Below are 9,354 nucleotides of genomic sequence, written 5' to 3'. Positions count from 1 at the left end.
AAGGAGCACTCTGGCTGCACTTCTTCCAAAACAGATCTATTGGTTCTTTTGGCAGTCCATGGCACTTTTAGTATTCTCCTCCAACACCACAACTCTATAGCACAATAAAAACTTACAAAAGTGTCCTTCAAATATGACGATGAAATGAAGTCATTTCCAGACAAGCAGAAAATAAAAGAATTTGTACAAACCAGTCTAATCTTATGAAAAATACTAAAAGGAGTTCTTTGAACAGATAACCAGCAACAGCAGACAACAACCTAAAACTAACATACATGATAATATCACCTAGACTCAACTGATATATTGTATTCAAAGTAAAGCAGACCTATATGACTGGAAATATAGAACCAGAGATATAGTTGCAACAACAAAAAACCCCATAAAAACCATAAGGTAAAAAGAGAGAGTAGTGTAATTGCAGAACTTACAAATGAAAAAGAAATCAAATAGATTTGAAGAAAATAAATAAATAATCAAATTGTAGGATAAAGCACTGGACTGCAAGGTCAGTTTGAGCTATAAGATCAACAGTTCAAACTCACCAGCTAGTCTTTGGAAACTCTATTCCAGGTTGCTTTGAGTTGGAACAGACTTGACGACACTTAACAACAACAACTGTAACCCTAAAAACTAGACTGAGCCTTATTCCTGGCCTTAGCCCAACCATTACCCCTAACACTAACCCTAGTCTTAGTTATAACCCTAACATTAAATGAAGCCCTAGGCCTAGTCTAGACGTAGCCATAGTCCCAACCCTAACTCTCTCTCCTTATTGCTATCCACCAAAAAACCAACCAAACAAAAAACTGCTGATCTGCTCTGTAAACCTTCACTCAGTGTACAATAAAAATATAAAAAATAAACAAATCCCCAAACAAAAAGCAAATGACAGACTTAAGGAGGTCAAAAGCCAAAACAGACCACTTAAAAAAACTACTACAATAATTGAAGAGATAGATAAAGATGGCTTTGAGCTATATGTCAACAGCGGAGGATTTGAGACCTGGTCAGTTTTGTATTTTAAAGACAGAGTCAAAGGAATTTCTTACTGGATGGATGTGAGGTATGAGAGAATGAGAAGAGTTAAAGGTAATACCACACAGACTTCCAGTTTGGCGGCTGCAGAGCAGAATCTGGTAGGACAGGCTCCATGGGGGAGGGGCTGAAAAACCCAGATGCTGCTCTCACAGAACAGCACCAGAGCTCTGGATCTAGCATAAGGGTTAGGGCATCAGTGTCCCGCAACCGCCAGTGGAAAAATCACGGTATAAAGGAAAATATTGTGATTTAGAAAGCAGTCAAGACACAGGACTCCCTCTGCGGCCATCCTGCTCTGAGGAGGTCAGAGGGAGGGGCTACCGCCAGACCAGCACAGGGAACTGGCGTTACAAGTGGTGCAGTGACTTTTGCAAAAGGAGGTGTGGGGGGATTCTATACATTTTTTTCCTCCTCTTCCCTGTTGTACCTTCTTTGCCCAGCCCAAATGCCTTCAGGAGGGTCACCCACAAAAAAGTCCAGGGTTGAGACCACAGCTTTCTCACGGCACAGAGAGAAAGAGACCCATCAGTCCAAGGGCAAATTCTTTGGCTACTGCTTTAGACTTCTGCCTGCGGGTCCCAGACCTAAAGTTAACTTGTGTGGGACCCTTTACTCCTGCCTATCCAGCAAGAAAAAAAGCAGATTTGGCCTGACAGACAAACCATATGAACAATCTGTAAAACCCCAACATAAAAAGACGCAACTATTTCAAGAATTATGCTATGCACACGCAGATACCTAACTGACCTTCAGAGACAAAAAATATAAACCATCTTAACTTCTCAATATCTATCTGTGCACCTCCTACTGGAGGCTTCTACCATGCACACACACTGCCTATGTAGCAAGGCGACTGGACAGTTGGCCACAGTTTTATTTTATTTTTGTTTCAAAGTAGTGGTTCTTGTCTCTGCTTTTATATTGCCTCTGCTTTGGGGCCTTTTGATAACACATTTTTCCTGGAGATGGGAGCTTTTTTTTTTTCCCCTACATTACCCAAGAAGAGTCAGCAATCATGGCCATATAGCTAAGCTATAAGCATACCCCATAATATTCCACCATTGAGACAAGAGCCAATAACAGCTGCTAAGCATTACATGCAAAAAGGAAAGCCTATCTCCTGATCATATCCACCAGGAGACACCCAGTAAGCTTAATAACACAGCAACAAACATCCATTTAAGCATTAAAAATCCACATAAGTACTGGAAATGATGAACAGAAAACAACAAAAGATATCAAAACATGCCCCAAAACAGAAAAGAGTAGCTGAGACAGATGAGCTGGAGATAGACAAAGGTTTTCCAGGAGAGGAAGAGCAGGTCTTGGATTTGCCTGAGAAGGAATTCAGAAGAATGCTATGGAAACAAATTCAAATGCTCTGAAAAGGGGTGGAGGAAAACAAGGAGAAAGTACTGTAAGAGCAATCAAACAAGATTGATACAGCATTGGAAACAATTCAAAACCTGCAAAAAGAGGTCCAGATGATTAATAATAAAATATCAGAAATGGACAATACACTGAAAGGACAAAGGAGTATAATTGAAGAGATGGAAACCAGAACCAGTGAGCTGGAAGACAAATCTCTCAATACTGCTAAGATAAAAGAGCAAGCAGAAAGAAGGATAAAGATAATACCACAGCTTTTGGCCTGAGCTAATGGAAGGATGGAGATGTCATTAGCTGAAGGAGGTTAGGAGATTGGGAATGTTAAAAAATGTTGGTAATTTCAGTACATTTTCAGATAATGTGTTTGTCTCTTAGGCTTGGAAGGGGGAAAATACTATTCATTTCACTGTTTATTGTTAAGCTAATTAAGTAAAGATTAGGAAGTGATTTTGTTTTTAAACTTTTTATTGTGAATTGAGTGAAGGTTTACAGAAAACATCATCACCTTTACATTCAACAAATCACACATTTTCTTTCATCTCAATGATTACAATCCCCTCCATGCACTAACAGTTATCACACTTCCTCCCTTTGGTTCCTATTTGCATTCCACCCACCTTCCTGTCCCTTCTTAACTTTGTCCTTAGGCATATGTTGCCCTTTTAATTTTGAATGATTGACCATTCCCTGGTGAGCATACCTTGCTAGTGTTATTGTTCCCCCCTATAAATCTATCTACTGCTTGGCTGAAAATTTGGCCACGAGGGTGAGTTTCTTTCCAGACCTGAAGGGTGATCGAGGGCCATATCCTTGGGTTTCTCTGGTCTCTTTCTGATCATTAATCCTAGTCTTTTATTTTTTTTTTTTAGTTAAGTTAATTTTGAATTTTGTTGCACAGTTTCCCCCATCTCTATCCAGGACCCTCTAATGTGATCCTTTTTCGGGTAGTTAGTAATGGTAGCCAGGCACCGTGTAGTTATGGTCTCAGAGTTGTGGAGACTAATGCTTACATGTTCAATTGTTGTTGTTACATTTTGTTGAGTCAGTTCCGACTCATAGGGACCTGGTATAGGAGTTCCAAGGAGCGGCTGGTGAGTTTGAACTGTGATTCAAACTGACCTTGAGGTCCAGTGCCTATCCTATGGTGGTGGTGTACCGTGGAGTCGGTTCCAACTCATAGCGACCCTGCATAGAGTTTCTGAGGCTGTAAATCTTTACAGGACCAGAAAGCCTCATCTATCTCCTGTGGGACAGTTGGTAGTTTTGAACTGCTGAGCGTGAGATTAGCAGCCCGACTCGTAACCACTATGCTACCAGAGCTCCTTAGTGCTTATCCTCTAGCACCACATTAGTCCATTGAACTGATTGAATCCAAGCCTCTTCAGTTCTTATCACTCTTCTTTCTTCCACACGTGGAGACAGCAATAGTTGCAAAATTTGCTCATGAGCTTTCATGATCCCAGATGCTACACACCCAAGCAGGATGTAAAGCACTATCTTTGTGGACTACGTTATGCCAGTTGACCGTGGTGTCCCCTGAGACTATGGTCCTGAGCCCCCCAGGACTATCAACTCATTGTCTTAAGATGTTTGATAATATTCAGGAAGTTTTCATCGTTTTGTTTGCTGTATGCTTCACCACATTCATAGTTGTGTTTGCAAGAAAGGCAAATAGTCTTGTACTAAAATCTTCTTTCAAACTCATGTATTTGTGGATATAAATACACATACATCTATCCAACTATTCCTCCCTTACCCATTCAGCCTATGTCTCAATCCATGCACCTACACACAGAATACTTTTGTTCCAAGGTTGTGTATATATTTCTATTTCTATCCTCTTTAGCCCATGCTTACCCCCTGTGTCTTCATTTATCTTCATTATACTTCTGCCACTCTCCCTCTTCTTGTATATTGTTCTCCTTCTGCTTGTATATTGCCTTCCTTGTCACCTGAACTAATATGTGTCTGTTGTTGTTGCTAAGTGCTGTTGAGTTGGTTTCTACTCATAGCGACCCTGTATGTAGGTTATCCAAGGAGCGACTGGTGAGCTTGAACCACTGACCTTGCAGTTCAAACCAACTTTTCTGCCCAGCACATTAACCCACAGTGTCACACTATTCAGTGAATTTCTTTCCCCTCCTTTCCACCCCTGATAGCCATCAATGAATGATTCTTTCAGTATGGAAAACTTTTCTTAAGCTGTTATAATAATGGTCTCACACAATATTTGTCCATGTGTGATTGACTAATTTCACTCAGCATGTCTTCCAGTTTCATCCAGGTTATGAGTGTTTCACAAATTCATCATTATTCTTCAGTAATGCATAGTGTTCCATTGTGTGTATATACTAAGGTTTGTTTGTTCATTCTTCCCATTGATAGGCACTTACACTGTCTCCATCTTTTTGGTATTGTGAATAGTGCTGCGATGACCATTGTTGTTTTTTGTTTCTTAAATATAATGCATTACAAACATATTCAGAATATCTTTAAAAAGGAATAATACATTAAATACTATATAATGGTTATACAAAAGTAACTGTGGTAGTGTAGTGGGTTACGAGTTAGGCTACAAGCCACAAGGTCATCAGTTTTGATTCACCTGCTTCTTCATGAGATAAAGATGAGGCGTTCTGTTCCGGTAAAGTTTTACATCCTTGGAAACCTTTAACAGAGTCTCTATGAGTCAGAACCAACTCCATTGCACACAACCCTCACTACCACTACTGCTTATACACATTAAGATCAATTCAACTAATGTTTTAATGTGATAAGTCACCAAAAGAGAGATATCAGGAATCTATAAAGATAAATCCTATAAATCCTCATGTATGCATGAGGTGAAACCTCTAGCAAAGACAAGATTAGTGTGACAAGCAGCTGTACCACATTAAAGTGAAAAAAGTTATACACACACAGACACAGACCACACACACATACATAACCCTCAGTAGTTACATTGTTTCCTGAGTGTTAAATCCTAGGGAGTATATTGTTTTCACTTGTGTGAAAAATCTATGCAATCTGAGTATGGATAATATTAGTGCATTTGCTATGCAAACAATATTTGAAGACATATCCATATTCTTTGATCCAGAATTGCACTTCTATTGATTTCTCTTGAGGAAATATTAAGGAGGTGCAAAAATGTATATCCCAGAGTATTTCTCATAACTTTGTCTATAATAACAAAACATTAGGAACAATTTAAATATCCAGATCTAGAATTTTCAAATAAATGATGGCACACTCATACAATGGAATACTATGCAGCCAATTATGAGAATGTTGTATAAGTGTGTTTATTGAGGCATTTTTGGTTCAGTGGTAGAATTCTTGCCTTCTATGTAGGAAACGTGGGTTTGACTCCTGGTCCTTGCAACTCATACAGACTTACCACTTGGCTGTCAGTGCAGGGTTGTATGTTGCTTCAGTGCTGAATAGGTCCCAAGGGAACTTATAGACTAAAATAGACTAGAAAGAAAGGCCTGACAATCTACTTCCAAAAGCTAGAAATTAAAACAGTATGGATTACCATATGTTGATTCCCAACCAATCATGAGGATGGCACAGATCAAGGCATTTTGTTCTATTGTGCATGGGATTGCTGTGTGTGGAAAGCTAATTTGACCAGCAGCTAACAACAATATAGCAGTAGCAAAATAGATAATGGAATAATGTGCAATCAGTTGCAAGAATGTTGTAGAAGTATGTATATTAACATAGACAAATCTGCCTGACGTACTGAGGGATAAAAGCAAGTTAGAAAACAGTATTACTTATGTCCGCATTTGTAGGGTGAAAGGTTAACCTATATATGAACAGAAAAGTTCTGCAAATGTATGTTACAAAATGGTAACTGGTCATCACTGGTGGAATTGTGAGCAATTTTTAAGGTTATCTCTATTTTCACTTTCATAATAAAAATGCTCAAGATCCATGGAGCCACGAAGATTACAACAGACAATAGTATTTCATAATTTAGAAAGATAAGCGTCTTGTTTTCTCTGGAGACACACCCTTGTTCATTTGTTATAGGATAAGTCTCTAATAGCATATTATTATTGGCACTCCCTGACTACAATTCTGGTTGAGATTAGTGTAATGAGTTGCTAAATTAAGCATTTACAATAGCCACGTAAAACTCTTCAAATGTCAGAAATGTGATTAAATAAGACACATGTCCATAGATTACTTTCAGGATTTTACCAATAATAGAAGGAGCTCTAGTAGTGTAGTAGTTACGAGTCAGGTTGCTAACCTCAAGGTTAGCAGTTCAAAACTACCAGCTGCTTTGCAGGAGAAAGATGGGACTTTCTGCTCCTGTAAAGATTTACAGCCTCGGAAACCCACTATGAGGGTCACTATGAGTCTGAACTGACTCCAAGGCACACTACCACTACCATCACCACCACCACCAATAAAAGGAATAATTTAAACAAATAGCACTAAGTACGGCTTCTTATTAAGCCGCATATGCTTTTGGTTAGCTATACAAAAAAGGGAGTCGGGGAAAAAAACTTCTCAACAGAGAAAGGAAAACACAAAGTGAAGTTTATATCTTTATTTTCTCCTATTAAAGACCAGCTTTTTCTCCATATGACAACACAAATAATTTATATACAATCAACTGTAGATTATGCAAGGTCACGAGGGACAGAAAAAACATGGATATTTGAAATCTACTGATAATCCAGAAACTTAATTTTACTTAATAGTTGCAACCACCTCCTGGACAGAACCCTTCAGTATAGCTGCTAATGAGAAGCTTAATTGAGTGGTTTGAGTTCATCTGCTTTCAGTTATTCTTTGCAGGTGCTAATGAACAATGAAGTCATCAAAAGGCTGTCTGCCAAAGGAAGCAGTAGCAGAGAAAGTGGGGCATGGATAACCCAGAAACTGGATAATCAATCTCAAAATGGTTGAGTTGACTGCAGTGTAGATCAGTTATTAAAGATCTACTTAGCTAAATTCTGTGAAGATACATATTATGAAATCAGATCTTTATATCAAGGGCTTTCATGTATGCATATCTTATTTTGGTTAATATAAATTATAGTGTGTTGCTGTTAAGTGTCGTTGAGTAGATTCTGACTCATAGCAACCCTGTATGGGGTTTCTGAGGCTGTAAACTTTTTTTTTTTAAGCTTTTATTGTGACTTGAGTGATAGTTTACATGGGAGAACACCAGTTCATTGCAATGATTACAATGATTACAATTCCCTACGTACATCATCATTCAATAGTATTAGCTTCTATACCCTCTGGGTTTTTTGTTTGTTTGTTTGATGTACACAAAATCACTCAGGAACATCTAATCATTTAAACAACCAAAGGACACATTCTGCAAGCCTGTGAGGCTGTAAACCTTTGTGGGAGCAAAGCCTCATCTTTCTCCCTCAGAGTGGCTTTATTGTTGTTGTTAACTGCCTTCGAGTCGGTTCCGACCCATAGCTACTCTGTATAGGGTTTCTGAGGAGCAGCTGGTGAGCTTGAACCACAAACCTTGTGGTTCAAAGAGACTTTGCAATCCAGCGCATTAACCCACAGAGCCATACCAGGAGTTAGAGCAGCTGGTGGGCTCAAATTATAGTCTTAGAAATTCTCTATACTATAGTGTTTTTCATTGGCTAGGATATTTATTGTCAGAACACAGCAAGTGCAGGCTTCTCTGCTAACTTTGGCCAACAGGCTGCTTAGGAGTCAGGACTCTGGCAGACCAATAGGAATGTTACTGACATACTCCCATGCCTTCCTGAGTGAAGAGATAAGCATTGCTGGTTTCCAAATCATTCTGTATTATTGCTCAAAATTCATGTTTTACTAAACAGCATTTTGAAAGTAATGTTATGGTGAACATTCTGTGGTTTATGTTAAGCATTTGGTTTTTCAAGAATTGTTGGAAATAATTGTTTTTAGAGTGCAATTATTTTCAAGTATCACAAATAAACTCATATTTTTTAACTAAAATGGTATCTAAGTTTGATTGGTAATTAAGTTCAAATAGTTATGAAAGTAATTTTATTTTATAAGACTGTACTTTAGGACAAATGACTTGATACACTCACCAATATTCAAAGCTCCAACTGTATTTACATATGATTATTAATGTAGCCCTCTATAGTGATAGTGCAAGTGATTTCCACTTACGGCAGCAGTTTAAAACAAAGTACACTGTAAACTCTCTTTGATATTTGTAAATAAAATTATATCTACACATGAATATTAACTGTTTTCTATAGCAGTTGTGTAAGTAATCTTCATTTATAGCAGTTGTTTTGAATAAATGAGATTTTAAATCATTTTAATATCAACGTTTTTTTCTTGATCTTGTCCTATATTCATGTGCCCCTTTGTCCATAAAGTGAACAAAAGGGCAAATAAGCTAGTTTTATATAATGTGAGTGGTTTTGCCACTTGTTTATTCTTTCCTACACTCTAACACCTGCTTAAAATGGAAAGAAGTAAAGTAAATTTCAGTTCAATTGAAGGTAATATTCTCCAAATTCTACCTAACTGAAAACAAAACAAAACAAAAATCATAAAATACATTTCTGATTCAGTAAAAATTTGGATAAACTATGTTGTTGTTGTTAAGTGTCACCAAGTTGGTTCCAACTCATAGCGATCAACTGGTGAGTTTGAACTGCCAACCTTGTGGTTTGTAGTCTAGTGTTGATCCTACAGCGCCACACCAGGAGTCTATGATATATTTCTGCTTCAGTAAAAATTTAGGTAAACCGTACCCTTATTCAAAGTCCTGATGTGACGTTGTAGGATAAAGCACTGGACTAAAAGGTTGGTTGAACTGCTAGGTTGGTAGTTCAAACTCACCAGCTGCTCCTCACAAGCTACTCCTCGGAACCGACTCAATGACACTTAACAACAACAACAACATAAACATATCCTTATCCAATTTAC

Source organism: Chrysochloris asiatica, unplaced genomic scaffold (genome assembly GCF_000296735.1).
Source record: "Chrysochloris asiatica unplaced genomic scaffold, ChrAsi1.0 scaffold00180, whole genome shotgun sequence".
Lineage (NCBI taxonomy): Eukaryota > Metazoa > Chordata > Mammalia > Afrosoricida > Chrysochloridae > Chrysochloris > Chrysochloris asiatica.
Note: the sequence above shows the minus strand (reverse complement) of the source record.